This window comes from Antrostomus carolinensis, unplaced genomic scaffold (assembly GCF_000700745.2).
Source record: "Antrostomus carolinensis isolate BGI_N321 unplaced genomic scaffold, ASM70074v2 scaffold12835, whole genome shotgun sequence".
In the NCBI taxonomy this organism is placed as follows: domain Eukaryota; kingdom Metazoa; phylum Chordata; class Aves; order Caprimulgiformes; family Caprimulgidae; genus Antrostomus; species Antrostomus carolinensis.
Window position 1 is genome coordinate 58,429 of NW_010318547.1, and position 14,420 is coordinate 72,848.

Consider the following 14,420-nt stretch of genomic DNA (forward strand, 5'->3'; position numbering starts at 1 on the left):
CTTCCTTGGGCAACCTGTTCCAGCATCTGACCACCCTCACAGTGAAGAACTTCTTCCTAATATCTAATCTAAACCTCCCCTCTTTCAGCTTTATCTCCTCATTAGTTTCATTTTGTGCTCTCAAATGCTCGTGCTTAGAAATTTGCAGTGTTTAAGTGGTCTCCATTCATAAACAGAGAGATGTCACAATACCTTGCAAATACTGAGGTATCTTAGGTGGAAATCCTTTCTCTCATCAGCAGAAGTCATTGTCAATGCCATGAAGAATGTGGGCCATCATCATTTCCGGAGCATGGACCTAAATGAACTCCTGTAAATCCACATGGAAACTGGTAGTCCACACAATTTCAGTACATTTTAAGCTAGCTGCAAAGAGTCAGTCCTCCTGCTCTCCTCTAGACCAAACTCATAGCTGGTGGTCCCTTCAGAGCCAGTTGCATGCAGAGGGTGCAGGTGACCCTCCCTGGGTCAAGGCTGGAGGCCTTCAACCTTTCTTGTGTGCTGTTGTCACCCAAATAGTCCCCTGAGCAGGCTAGAAGATTCAATGTCAAGATTTGAACTTATTCCTTGGGGGACAAGGTCTGTAAATCACTACCTTGGAGGGTCTGGGAGGGCTGGAAAAGCAAATGGAGGTCTGAGAATGAGAGAGGGAATCTTGCGTGGGCTGTAGCACTTGAACCCGAGAAGGTTTGAGATGCTCTGTCACTCACTGAGTTTGTTTGCCTGAGAGGCTGAAACAAGGAACATTAACTCTTGGGCTGGATTCACGTTGTCACGTTTATTCTCACCTTTACTGCTGGCTCATCACCATTCAGCACGTCCAGTCACTTCTTCTGAGGGCTCTGGGAAAACAAAGATGATGAAGCCACAGGCAGAGGGAGGTATCTCTGTTTTCATCTGCATGGAATTTTGTGGATCAGTCCAAATTTTGTTGAGCAAATATTTTTTTATCATCAGTTGAATTAAATTTTAAGTGTTTGGGATAAGGACACTTGAAGAGCTTTGGTTTGTAATATCAGCTTTTCCAAATCCTAGAAATGTTGAAAGCTGAACGCATATTTGCAGTACGTTACCAGTTACAAGATTGCTTACATCCTGATGGAGAAAAGGCTTATTTTCTGACCTGGGACCAAACAAAATCTTCACTTTGTGTCATTAACAGTTTCCTTTTGTAAGCAATTAATTGTTCAAATCACTGAAATGTAGCACAGTGTTCATGGCTTGAGAAACTGGGTTTATTTTCATTTCCCTCACTTGATTTTACAATAGACAGTTTTTCACTCCTAAACATGCACATATGTTGAAGAGTTATCAGCATAGGCTGAACAGAAAGATGACTGTGATCCTGGAATATAAATTATAAACTGTGCCCAAGAATTTCTGACTGACTGAAATGCCCTTCGTGTGTAGAGGTGCTGCTATAAATAGTTGTTCCTTGGTGGTTAGCATTTTCCAGATTGGGAAGTCTTCTGGTTAACTTTGAATCATATTGCTGTAGCACCTAGATCTACACAGCTCCAAATAACTGGAGCATTATGGTCTTTCGAGGCTTGGTAACAAAATCCAGAATTCACTTTATACAAGTGCTTCACCCTGGCATTCATGAGCTTATGAATTTTGGAGCTGCAGGATCCAACTCTGCAAGTGCAGGAATTCTGCACCCCGTCTCGTATCTCGCTTCAGAGCACCTAATTAAGATGTCATTGTGACTTTTCAGTAGAGCACCTTAAATAGAAAAACACTAGAGCAGTGGAGAGGTCTCAGTTTCCTTGGGTATTACTTCAAACTCTAGAGCTACAGAACACCAAAAAGAGAGCTTAATGCCTATAAATCTTGCAGCATGAACTAATTCATGACTCAGACAAAGCGCCCAAGCCCCTAAGAGTCAGGAGAACAACTCTTTAAAATACAGTCTGCTACTATTGCTGGAAACTTTAACCCACTGGCTTCACACTCAGAAGGTTTAAGCTGCAAATGGCAGGAGAGGATTTATGTGTTCCCCTGAACAAAATATGTCAGGGTAGGAAAACTTGACCCGACAGTTTTGAGACATGCCTGCCGTAAATAACCAATTGATTGGCTGACTCGCAAAGCCATTAGCAGGCGTGAGGTGCCTGCTGAGATTCAGACACCGCATAAAATGCTGGAGGTGCCAGCAAAATGGACACGGCAATTGGCCGTGCAGTCATCTTCTAGCAGACCACTGAGGACAGCTCGTGAAAAATGGAATGGCTTTCATCTGGCTGGTTTGACACCATAGCTCTGGTAGGAGGTTGTGCGTGGGATCCAGCCTGTCGTGGGTAAAAGGGGGAAAAAAGAGAGATAAAATGACCACTTTGTACTTGAGCAGTAAATCATCTGCAGGAGTAAAAGTATTTCAAATGATGTTGGAGATCCTACTTTGACAGTTGCAGACCATGAGTCTTTTCTGCTGTAAATCACCACAGCTGCCAAGTGGTACTGGTAGGTCTGAGCTAATGGGCTTTCCATCCCCTGAAAAGTGGCAGCAGCAGTTATAGGAGAAGGGAATTTGATGACTCAGATCCCAGGCTGTCAGGTAAGAGGACCAGAGGTTATGTTTTACTATCTGAGAATGGGTCATTTTTACCTTTTCCCTCCATCCCTTCTCCCTCCCAAAGAATACACACGATGCACCCATCTCCACTCTCACTGCTGCAGCCACACTTTCTGGAGTTGAGCTGATCTTTTTGCACTGTCCCACTCTGATGGCAAGGGGAAAGGTAAGAGCAGTGGAAGTCCCCTGGAGCTCTGCCTACCCAGTCTTTCATTCTGGAGAAGAGTAGGCAGTAGGAAACAGAGCAGACATGACGATGGCCTACTCCAGACATGATGATGGTCTACTCCAGACACTCGTTTATACCAATCATCTGAGACACATGCACCATGCAATTGAGGAGGAATCTGGGTGTAAATGGCTACATAAACAGCAGCATAATGATGAACCAGAGCCAGCTCCTCAGGGGGGCTGCGGCTTTGGGCATTAGCCTGGAACAAGCAAAGACGGGGCCTTGTTCCAGTGTTATGCACCATGCAATTGAGGAGGAATCTGGGGTAAATGGCTACATAAACAGCAGCGTAATGATGAACCAGAGCCAGCTCCTCAGGGAGGCTGCGGCTTTGGGCATTAGCCTTGAACAAGCAAAGACGGGGCCTTGTTCCAGTGTCAAATATGAGAAGCAATGGCTGGGAGACAAAAAGCAGGTAAGAAGAACGTGGGTATGTGAAATTTGACTCAATCTGATCCTGCTCAGAGTCTCAAGTTCCTTCCAGGCTGTTCCTGCTCAAGGAGATAGTGGGCTGTCTCACAAGGACCAGCTCCCTTGGTGGGTATCTCCTCCTGCATTAGCCAGATTGCCTCTTGTACTGGCTTTCAGAGGAGTGAGAAAGTCTTCAGTCCTGACACTAACACCACTCAAACCCATTGGCTTTTTTAGAACCAGAGGATTCCTCCAGTATGTAGGACTTGGTTCCCCCAGAAAGTTTTTCATTTTAAGAATTAGATTTAACCGTTTATACCAATCATCTGAGACACATGCACCATGCAATTGAGGAGGAATCTGGGTGTAAATGGCTACATAAACAGCAGCATAATGATGAACCAGAGCCAGCTCCTCAGGGGGGCTGCGGCTTTGGGCATTAGCCTGGAACAAGCAAAGACGGGGCCTTGTTCCAGTGTCAAATATGAGAAGCAATGGCTGGGAGACAAAAAGCAGGTAAGAAGAACGTGGGTATGTGAAATTTGACTCAATCTGATCCTGCTCAGAGTCTCAAGTTCCTTCCAGGCTGTTCCTGCTCAAGGAGATAGTGGGCTGTCTCACAAGGACCAGCTCCCTTGGTGGGTATCTCCTCCTGCATTAGCCAGATTGCCTCTTGTACTGGCTTTCAGAGGAGTGAGAAAGTCTTCAGTCCTGACACTAACACCACTCAAACCCATTGGCTTTTTTAGAACCAGAGGATTCCTCCAGTATGTAGGACTTGGTTCCCCCAGAAAGTTTTTCATTTTAAGAATTAGATTTAACAGCTTTTTTTTTTTTGCTTTTTTTTTTTTAATCCAGGGAGCAAAGGCCCACAAGGGAAGAGTTGTTTCCAAATAATTGCATTTACACAGTATGCAAATATGCACTAGCCAAGTATTCACTTGCTGATGCCCAGGTGGTTTCCTGGTGGCTCTTAAACCATCAGAAATGGTGAACACGAGCAGAGGATTAATCTGCTTTCAGGAATCTGGCCCTATTCCTTGTGATGTACAAGATTGTACAAGTGAGTGTGACTGTGTCTAAACTCTCACTAGCTAATCTCAGGTTTTATTATAGTACCCTGCTGTCCCAGCAATGTCTTTCAAAGAGGCAAAAATATCTCAATCTCCCCACCCAGTTCTAGTCCCTCCATTTTAATGCCACTGAGATACATACTTGTATTGTCAGAAGAAGCATCTGCTGGAACAAACCTTTCAGCAGAGCAATGTGCAGGATAACGAGCATCACTGGAGTGAAGATCCCATCCACGCTCAAAGCACTGTCCCCAGTACTCATGGCACTGCTTTAGTCAGCACTTCGAAACACCAAGGGTTGGCATTGCTGGAGGATGGTATTCATGACTCCACGCTGGTTTGGCCTGTGGTCCCTAAAACTGGAAGCTGAAGTAACAGACACAGGAAAAAAAGAAATCAGCTAAATATTTCCCATCTCTACAATATGGAAAGATGAGGCATTCCCAGGTCAAATGGGGTGTCTCTGCTATCAGGAAGGAAAGGGAAGAGAAGGTCAAGGGAGAGGGATGTTGTGTCTGGAAAACACAGTAAATTGCTGCCAGATACTTTGAATTGATTCTCCCCCCTTTTTTTTTAATGTTCTTTTTCTGAACTGAAATCAGCCTTAGGCAAGGGATTGGAGGCAAGAAGCAGTTGGGATCTTGCTACTGTTTTGCAGGCAGTAGTTCCTTTGGATTAATGAGCTTTTCATATAAATTAGAGAGATAAGAATTATCATATTCAATAAGATCAGCTCAGCATCTCATCTCTGATAGTAGTCAGTAATAAATGCTTTGGAAACAAGTATGAGAAAGGGAAGAACAGCTGTCCCACACCAGCCAGCTTCTATCTCACTGTAGTTTAGGGCCTTCTGAAGAGAGATGTTATATCCATATGGCTCCTGCAGTGAACAGGCACTGTTTGTGCTGTTTTCCATGAGTTTGTTTAATCTTGTCCTTTGAAAGCTTTAGCCACCACAACATCCCTGGTGAGGCTTTCTGAAGCCTGTTAGAAAAATTGTTCCTTTTGCTTCCTTTAACCTCGGTGTTGGGCAATTTCTTTAGGCACCATCTAGTCCTGGTTTTATGGAATAAAGTGAATAACAGCCCCATGTTGATTTCATAACTACGGAGGGCTCAATACATGTCCCCTCCTCGCTAGCTTCTTTCCAAGAAGTATCTTACTGTCTTTGAACTGCCCCCTTTTTTTTTTTTTTTTAAACCTAACACTACATTTCGTACAAATATTTTGCTACAGGAGAGAAAGTACTTGATTTTGGAAGAGTCATTTTAATACATACCGTGCAAGTGTTTATAAATACATACCTGCACACAGACACGGCGCTTGTCAAAACACATTCAAAGGATACCTAGGTTCTTTCGTGTGTTACATACTCAGAGTGAAAATAACCAGCTATATTTAACCCAGATCCAAGCCCAGACTAAATTATTTTAAAGGTCAATTAAAGAACAGAAAATCTCACCAGCTAAGAGATAAAAAGCTCCCACTTGTCTGCAATTCCAAGAGATTTAACAGAACTAAAGCATAGAATGAGAAACTGTAATTAAGTACAATTTCATATAAAAAAATCCTTGACAACTCCAAGTTGCTATACCTGCCAAGACCTGAATTCAGATGACTGCATTTGGCCTACAGCAGTTGATGGAAACTCCATCACTCACCGCGCTGATGTAGTTGTTTGGAAACCAACGGCTCTTGGCAGAGAAAATACATTTCAGCTTCTGTTGAATGACTGCACATATGATGAGCAGAAGATGAGATGGACCAAGAGCCGGTGCTCAAAATTGGATTATGTTTTGGCTGGTGCTTAAAGTTCAGGTTCGAGGCCAAGTGAAGGCTAGAATTTAGCCTGCAATGTAATCCTTAAATCACATGGGCTCTTCTCCTCAGGTATTGGACTCGGTGGCAGAGACCTGGGGGTATTTTCTCCCTTGCGATTGTAAGTCCGTCAGTTTGGCAGGCGCCGCTGAGTTTGCTGCATTCCTGTTCTTTGGCCCTGTGTGAGTCAGTTCTGGAAAACTCTTATTTGACCACAATTGGAAAAGAAAGAGAGAAAAAAAACGGAGCCAAAACCCACAGATCAAATACGTAAGATGGGTTTGAACCACAAAGTTCAGTTTTCTACCCTGATAGCCTGCATGATCTCAGCTCAGAGATCCCAGTGCAGTCCCTGCAACAGCCACAAACAGCCAAAGGACCCCACTGCAAACACCCAACCTGAGCCAGGCAGGTGACAGCAGTCCAACCAAGAGAGCAATGAACGCAGCGAGCAAAATCCCTGAAGAAACACCAGGATTTGTTCTCTCTGGCTGCTTGGAAAAGCTATTTCCAGAACTTAACTCAACACCTTCCTTCAACCTCAGAACACTTCCTTGGGTAAACATAATCACCTTCCAGGTTTGGGCCTTACACAGAAAGAGATCAGTCCACATAGGAATGATATTTAGCACAGGTCACAGTTTAAAATGCCATCAAAAAATATCTGGAAGGCCGTTCATGTTTCAACTTTGCCATCAGCCCTAAGGTGAGGACACCTCAGCGCGTCTGCTCAAGGCGTGGATTTGTGATGTGCACCAGAACATTTGTGCAATAAGCAGAAACGACGGCCCAGCTCCATTTCTTGTTTAGACTGCGATTTCTTAACGTGTCCGACACACTGGGAACCCATTCGAAAAACAGTGATGGAAAACTTGGAAAGCAAATGGAAGTGAAGAAAAGCCCTCGGTGTAATTTTACAGGGTGTGAAAGACTTAAAGCAAGAAACACAACCAGATGCCACAGGGAAACTACTTTCAATTAGTTCTGCTTTGTGTTATACCTACTGATGAAAAATAAAAACAAATTCATTCTGTCAACAGCTCTATCTATAGCATAATCCTTAAATGAACTCATCTGTCAAACTGGTCTTCTCTGGCAAAACACATTACAATCCCTGTTTCTCAGCTGTGTGAATCAATCATCTGTTTCCCCAAACCATTGGTCAACATCTTAGGAACCCAATATATTTTTATTGCGCTAAACGAGCCAGTTGCAGGGCACCAACCTCACCACACCATCTATGTACAAAGCGGTCATCTATGAGAAAAATTCCATGATTTCAGGAGAGCTATTCTCCTGTCAGGGTTACATGGTAAATGTGCCCGACCTGGAATAAAAGCAAACCTCAACTTTCCTGCCCCAACAGCGTAGGTGGGATGTGCTGCTGCTCACGGCTGGAGAAAGCAAGAACACACCAGATTTTTTTTCTAGGTGGACAGCTCAGAAACAATGTTTGAAAGGACATAGACATTTCAGAAGATAGACAGGTATGTGTGTGTGTTTTTAAGACAAAGCTAATGGTTCACACTGAAGTTGCAGCAGCAGAACCCCACCCCAGCACAGACATCACTGGCAGTATTCAGTCTCATTTGCAATATTTCTCAGTGGTGTACGTTCCCCGTGAAGGAGGACCTTGAAGAGGGGGTCCTTTCCCAGGGCTCTGAAGGCTGCTGCAGCGCAAAAGCATGCTCTCCTTCAAGCAGTGGGATCCTATGAGAGGAAGACCTGCTCTCATTGCCGTGTGATTGATGGGAATATGCAGGTACAGTCATACTCCATCCTGGATGTACACAGGGATGAAGGTGTGGAGGTTTCCCAGGGTTTCAGTGCCTACCTCCTATGCCACCTAAGAGGCAGAGTTGGTCAGGATGAGATGATACGTGCTGTGCTCTGCATGAGCCACATCAGGATGGAGTGGTCAAAGAACAGCTTTAGTCATAATCACCAAGGGCTAAACCATGTTTCAAAGTCATCCTTGGAATCCTGTTTCCCACCAAGACTCACTCATGCTGTGAGCAGAGACTGGTGCAGTTGGTGCTTCTGGTTTTACCATACTGGTTGATAGAAAATCTAAAAGTGTAATGCAAACCTGGGTGTTTCTTGCAGGTGTATTAGCTTAGCCAGGCAAGCTACAGCAGTGGTTTTACCTGAGGCCACCTCATGAAATGTACTGGGAATCCCTCAGAATAATTTATCATACAGATACCAGCACAGATATCTAAGGGATTTTGAGCAAAGCAGACATATCAAGGACACCCTGATCTTACTGTTCCAGCAGTGGTACCAGCTACTCTTGGCATTACAGGAGCAGCAGTATCCAACCAATAGTGCACTTGTGCAAGATAAACTTCTATCAGCTCCCATGGATTTCAGTTACCTGGGATATTTGGGAAAACGTTTCCTCGAATCCTGGGTGCAAGCAGAATGGCAGGGGAGTCTCCTCACCAACAATCAGATCTTACAGAGGTCTGTTAGTGACCAGCTTGGATCAACATGAAAATTGCCCATAGATGTATCTCTGAATACACCACAGGAAGATGAGCAAGTTATGAGGCTTAAAAAGAAAACAGAACATTAACTTTTTAGCTACTTTTTGAACAATATCAGACTTTATTGAAAGGTTGGGCAGATTGGAGAAAAGCAAGATACATCTTGCTTGGCAACCTACCTCTTCCAAGATGAAGACATACCATGTCCAAACTCAAGGGAACTGTGTGCCCACTTCAGCAGGTACTAAGTCTTTGCTGCAGGGGAACATTGAAGTGGCCCACTGGTGCATAAAGATATCAATAAAATTCACTTCAGAAGTCAGCAAAGGCAACAGGATCCATGGTTTGGTGTGGATTTTGACAGCTCAGGCATGCTCTGCCCAGGGTTTCCAGACCCACCCAGTCTCAGCAGTGAGCTTGGCAGCCCAAGGAGGAGGAAGGGAGGAATTCATCTGAGCTGAAACCAAAGTCAGACTTCCCTGAGGAACAAAGCCACCCAGACACCCATACACTGAGGGTATATCAGGGCAGACAGGTGGTGCCTGGTATGGACAGCGAATTTTGTCAGTTAAATGTCTCCAGCACCAATACCCTTGGGAGGAATGAAAAGTTGCCAGTAGAGCTGTCCAAAAAACAAATCAAACAAGGCATGTATCACTGGAGAGTCAAATAATCCCTGTGAGGCCAACGAAGTCAAGTTTGAGGAATAAAACCTCAATGCTCACAGGATTGAGAGCATGCCGAGGGCATGTGCGCTGTGAAACCAGCCTTTGGAAAGTCATCTGCTGTTCATCCTTCCTAAACTCGAAAATAACCACCCCAAGTCCCCTGGCATCACCATGGAGAAGCAGCCCCAGCATCTTTCCTCTATCAGAGGAGCCACACACACACAACATACCAAGGCAAGCAGCAGAAGGGATGCACTTAGCTCTGCCCAGGACCATGCTCCCTTCTTTATTGAAGGACCTGCTCTAATTCCCTGCCCTGCACCATGGGCTGAGACCCTCTGCCTTCCTTACCCTCACTGGCTCATTGTTCAACAGCTCATCTGTAAACCAAGATGAAATATCCACTGAGGGCATCGCCAAATCCAAGCACTCAAGCCTGTGAGTCAGCCCCACACCCTGTTCATGAACTGGCATTGAACACCAGGAGGTTTTTGACAAGGACATATTGAGCATCCCTTCGCTGGGCTTTCTGTGTCCCAGATCTGCTCTACAGTCACAAGAAGTAAAAGCATTTTTCTTTTCAAAGATGAAATTCTGTCTGTTGACACGGCCTCAGAGCCTAAAGCCTCTGTATGAGTGTCAGGTATTGCTAATTCATGCCAAAGTGGTAAAAACTGGTGACATGGCCAGTTCTGCTGCTTACCCCAGGACTCCAGAGTCAGATTTTGCACAGACATGGGATCACTTAAAAAAAAATTAAATTTAAAAAAAAAAAAATTGACATTAGTGCCATTAAAGAAGTATCAAGCAGATACTTGAATTCTGATGGAGGTAAAGATAATCTGTTCAAGGAAAGGTGAAAAATACCCTCAATGGTCATAGCATTTTCAGAAAGAAAAAATAATTATTTTGATGAGGCAGACACAAGAACTAACATCAAGTCCAGTCCTTGTTGGTCACTTCTCAAAAATCTCCGTGGTAAGACAGCGGGTGTCCAGGGGAAGACGTGGGCCTGGCTGTGGGGACAGGGCTACCATGAGGATGCTGGGAGCAAGGGCAACGTTTGGCTGCCTCAGAAAACCCTTTGTTTTGCTGAGGTTTTTTTGGCATAATCAAAGCAGCATGATCCGAGGCAAACCATGCAATCCTCAAAACCAGCTTAGGTACAGACATGCTCAGCATATAACTGAGCTCTCGGCCAGGAGCAGAGCTCCACGGGTGCCCAGGGCATGGCAAGCCCAGCCTGAGCCAGGGGATGGCTTTGGGGTGGGTTGGGGTCACCCACCAGGGCATCACTGGGTACGAGCTCTCCCCCAGCCCAGCCCCAAGTGTTTCCTCCTGCTCTGCTCACAACACATGGATGGACGGGCTGGGGGCTCGCCCCAGCAAGGCCCAGGGGACTGTGCTGCTGAGCCCTTGCCCTTACTCACCATCGGGGCGTTTGTGCTCCCAGTCCCTGCATCCCACTGTCCTCAGGGACCTGCCCTGAACACTTGTGCCCTTCACGCTCCCGGGATGGCGATTGTCCCCCCAAGCCCAGTGCTGGGACAAGCTATAAATATTCCTCCCACCCTTCCCTTATCACTCAAGCCCCTGGCACCCCGGCGGTGGCTGCAGCAGCCCATGGAGCAGCCCCGGGCGGGCGCGGGGGCACCACCTGCTTCCCCCTCCCAGCGGGATGCCCGGGGATGCTGGAGGCCCCGGGTGGGACGGGACATCCCAGCAGGCTCTCCCAGAGACACCGGCAGATTAGCAGCTCTATTTTTCAAGCTGATCCTCTCCCACCCCCTCCAACTTTCATTCAACTTACAAGAATTTAAGATAACTTGGCAGGACAGGCAGGACCAATATATAAAACCCAGTGGCCATTTCGTCAAACAAACCCCGATGAGCAAATGGCCTCTGTACCTGGAATGTGGGTTTATGCAAGTGACAGGTCAGCAAAGCAGCTGCCCTCTTTCCTCGGAGCACAATGGGGATAGCAGAGATGCCATCAGCACTATTTTTTTTTTTTTCCTACCCTGCTGTGCACTAAAAAATTTATTCTAGGAACATTATGGAGCAGGGGAGTAAAAATAGATATGCAGGTTCAGCAAGTAGCTCTCTCCAACTCCTTGTGTTTCAACCTTTTTTTTTTGCAGAGAATAGAAGCAAAAAAGAGTTATGCTGCCCTATTAAACTCTGTGTGTTTGCTCAGCAGCTCCTGATAACGACACTTGCTGCTTTCTGGGCTCATTTCAAAAAAATGCTTCCAGCAACCTGGGCATTTCTGGGCTTCTGACTGAACCAGAAAAGATGAGTCTTTAAGCAGATCAGCCCAGGTGGGAAGTGACAAACCATTTGCTGCAGCAGCCCCAGTTGAAGCTAAGTTTTGCCTGTCACGATCAGCAGCAACTAATGTTAACCACGTAGTAAAGAACGTTAGGAGTAAGGTTAACTTTGCTCCAAGACCTCTTGCCCTGGGGTGAGCAGCCTGCAGAGCTGTCCTGGGCACCAGCCCCAGTCACTCGTGCTCTGGCTACACCAGCCCTGAGCCCCACATGTGTCCCCACACCGATGCCGGGCAGGAGGCAGCTCCTGCAGTCATGGCTGAAATTTTGTCTCAGTGAAGCTCAGCTGAGAGCAAACTGGTTGGAGCTGCTGGGACGCAGCAACAAACCCAGCGGCTGCTGTGCCTGTGTGCCCACCTCAGAGGGCCGCGATGGCCAACGTTGCCTGGTCCCCAGAGAAGGGACAGTGGTTCCTGGCATTAAGGCTGGTGGAGTCCCTTTGGTGCAGCAGCCTGGGAGGTGACACACTGACACTGGGAGTGTCTTCCCCCTGCTGAGCCATCCCCCTGTGGCTTTTTTAGACCCTAGGAGACAGGCAAGCATGTTTACGGCCAGCTCAGAAGGGGCTGAGGGACCGGCTTTGAACCCAGGCTTTGCTCTGGTTTCCTTGAAGGTGGAGGATGAGGCTCCAAGATGGTCACCACAATAGGACCATCGTGAGGACTGAGGGCAGACCAGGCAACCACCACAGGGAGGCCCAGGCAGCTGAGACACGGAGGGTGACAGAATCACAGAATTGTCTAGATTGGAAAAGACCTTTAAGATCATCGAGTCCAATTATCAACCCAACACTGACAAGTCCCCGACTAACCCATGTCCCTCAGCACTATGTCTACACAACTCTTCAATCCCTCCACGGATGGGGACTCCACCACTGCCCTGGGCAACCCCTTCCAATGCCTCAGAACCCTTTCAGCAAAGAAATTCTTCCTCATATCCAAAGTAAAGCCCCCTTGGTGCAACTTGAGGCCATTTCTTCTTGTCCTGTCCCTTGGGCCTTGGTTGAACAGACCCACCCCCACCTCTCTCCACCCTCCTTGCAGGGACTTGGACAGAGCCAGAAGGTCTCCCCTCAGCCTCCTTTTCTCCAGGCTCAACAACCCCAGTTCCCTCAGCTGCTCCTCATCACACTTGTGCTCCAGACCCTTCCCCAGCTCTGTTGCCCTTCTCTGGACTCGCTCCAGCACCTCCGTGTCCTTCTTGGAGTGAGGAGCCCAAAACTGACCCCAGCACTCAAGGTGCAGCCTCACCAGTGCCCAGTACAGGAGTAAGAGAACTTTCCTGGTCCTACTGGCCACAGAAGCAGTGGAGCTGATGTCCCCATCCCAGCCCCACAGACCCCCTGCACAGCAGGGCTGGTGCCACGTGCTTTTGCTCACACACTCCGCTTTGGGTTGGCAAAACACCACAGTTGCAAGAGGCAACCCAGAAAATCCTTCTTCTTCTCTTGTTGCCTCCTCCCCTCCACTCTCGGCCACCTTCCTCCTGCCCTGGGGACGGCAGGGATGGGGAATCCCTTTGCCTGGGTGGTCTTTAGCCTTGGCCTCTCTGCAGCTGGAGTAACCTCCCGCAGTCCTGCAGCTGCTCTGGGACCAGCCCGGTTGTGCCAGACCCCAGTCTGGGCAAGGGGAGCCACTTTTTAGGGGCTGGATCCTGAGAATTCAGGCTTCATTTGAAAGCCTTCAGCATTTAGGCTCCTAAACACTTCCCAAGCAGCAGGATGACACCAGAAAAGGGCACTGACCCTTCGGTGCCCATGTCACCCGCTCAAGCCCTTTATCACCACTCAAAGCACTCAGGCCAGCACAGGACAACAAAGAGCCATTAAATTCACCAAATTGCCAACAAAACTTCCCTGGCAATATCCATCAGACTCTCCTTTTTAGATCTTCCCAGTCAAGCGTGTTCCCTCTGCAACACAGAAAGGGACTTCAATCCCCAGCTTCCCAAGAGCTCATTTAACAGCGAGCTGTAGGGACTGGAGGGACAACATAGAATTTTAATAGAAGGCAAATGGAGCACTTCTATAACTCACTTCCATATTGATTTATATGGCCAAGGTTGCTCTGCTACCCTTTCATGGAGGAAAGATCCCTAAAGCAAACACCTTCAAAGGACTGATCCAACCCTCCCTGAAGTCAGGAGAGGCAAACCCTGCAAGTCAAAGCTGGGGCTAAAAATGGGGAAATGTCACATATCACCATGGGTTAGGTCACTTCAGCCATCCCCTGAATCTCCAGTGCTGGAACTTCACAGATAACACTGAGCTATCAAAACACTAACATATGTTCCTTTACACCTAGCAAACCCCATGCTCAGCATTGCATTTTTAAAAGACTCAATTTCTCAGCATTAAGGTTCATTTCAAAGCAAGGAATTTCACTTGGGTCTCTCCTGGGACCCCTAAAGCCCTTATGTTTGTATTCCAGCCCCACAGAGGGAGCGAGGGCTAACAGGGAAATACTCAAGCCAATTATTTCCCCCTTCACAGCGCACTGGAGAACGTGCGGTGACACCTCTGCTCAAAGGGAAAGGCCTTGTTTAGACAAGGCATGGCAAACACGAGGCCCCTGCCCTGGTGGAACGGCTTCAGTGGCTGGAAGAAGGTTGAATATCAACTTTCAGAACATTGAAATTTGTGGGGGGAAAAAAAGATCTGTCCATGATTTCCATGTAGTTCCAGCCTGAGGCTTTGCATCCCCCCTGGGGAAATGTCATTCCTTGGCTTCCCACCCACCAAACTGAACTGTCAGATTAAGGAATGGCAAGACAGGCGTCTTTGACTAACGTTTGGCAGCCAGACCAAGACAATGTCTCTCCACCA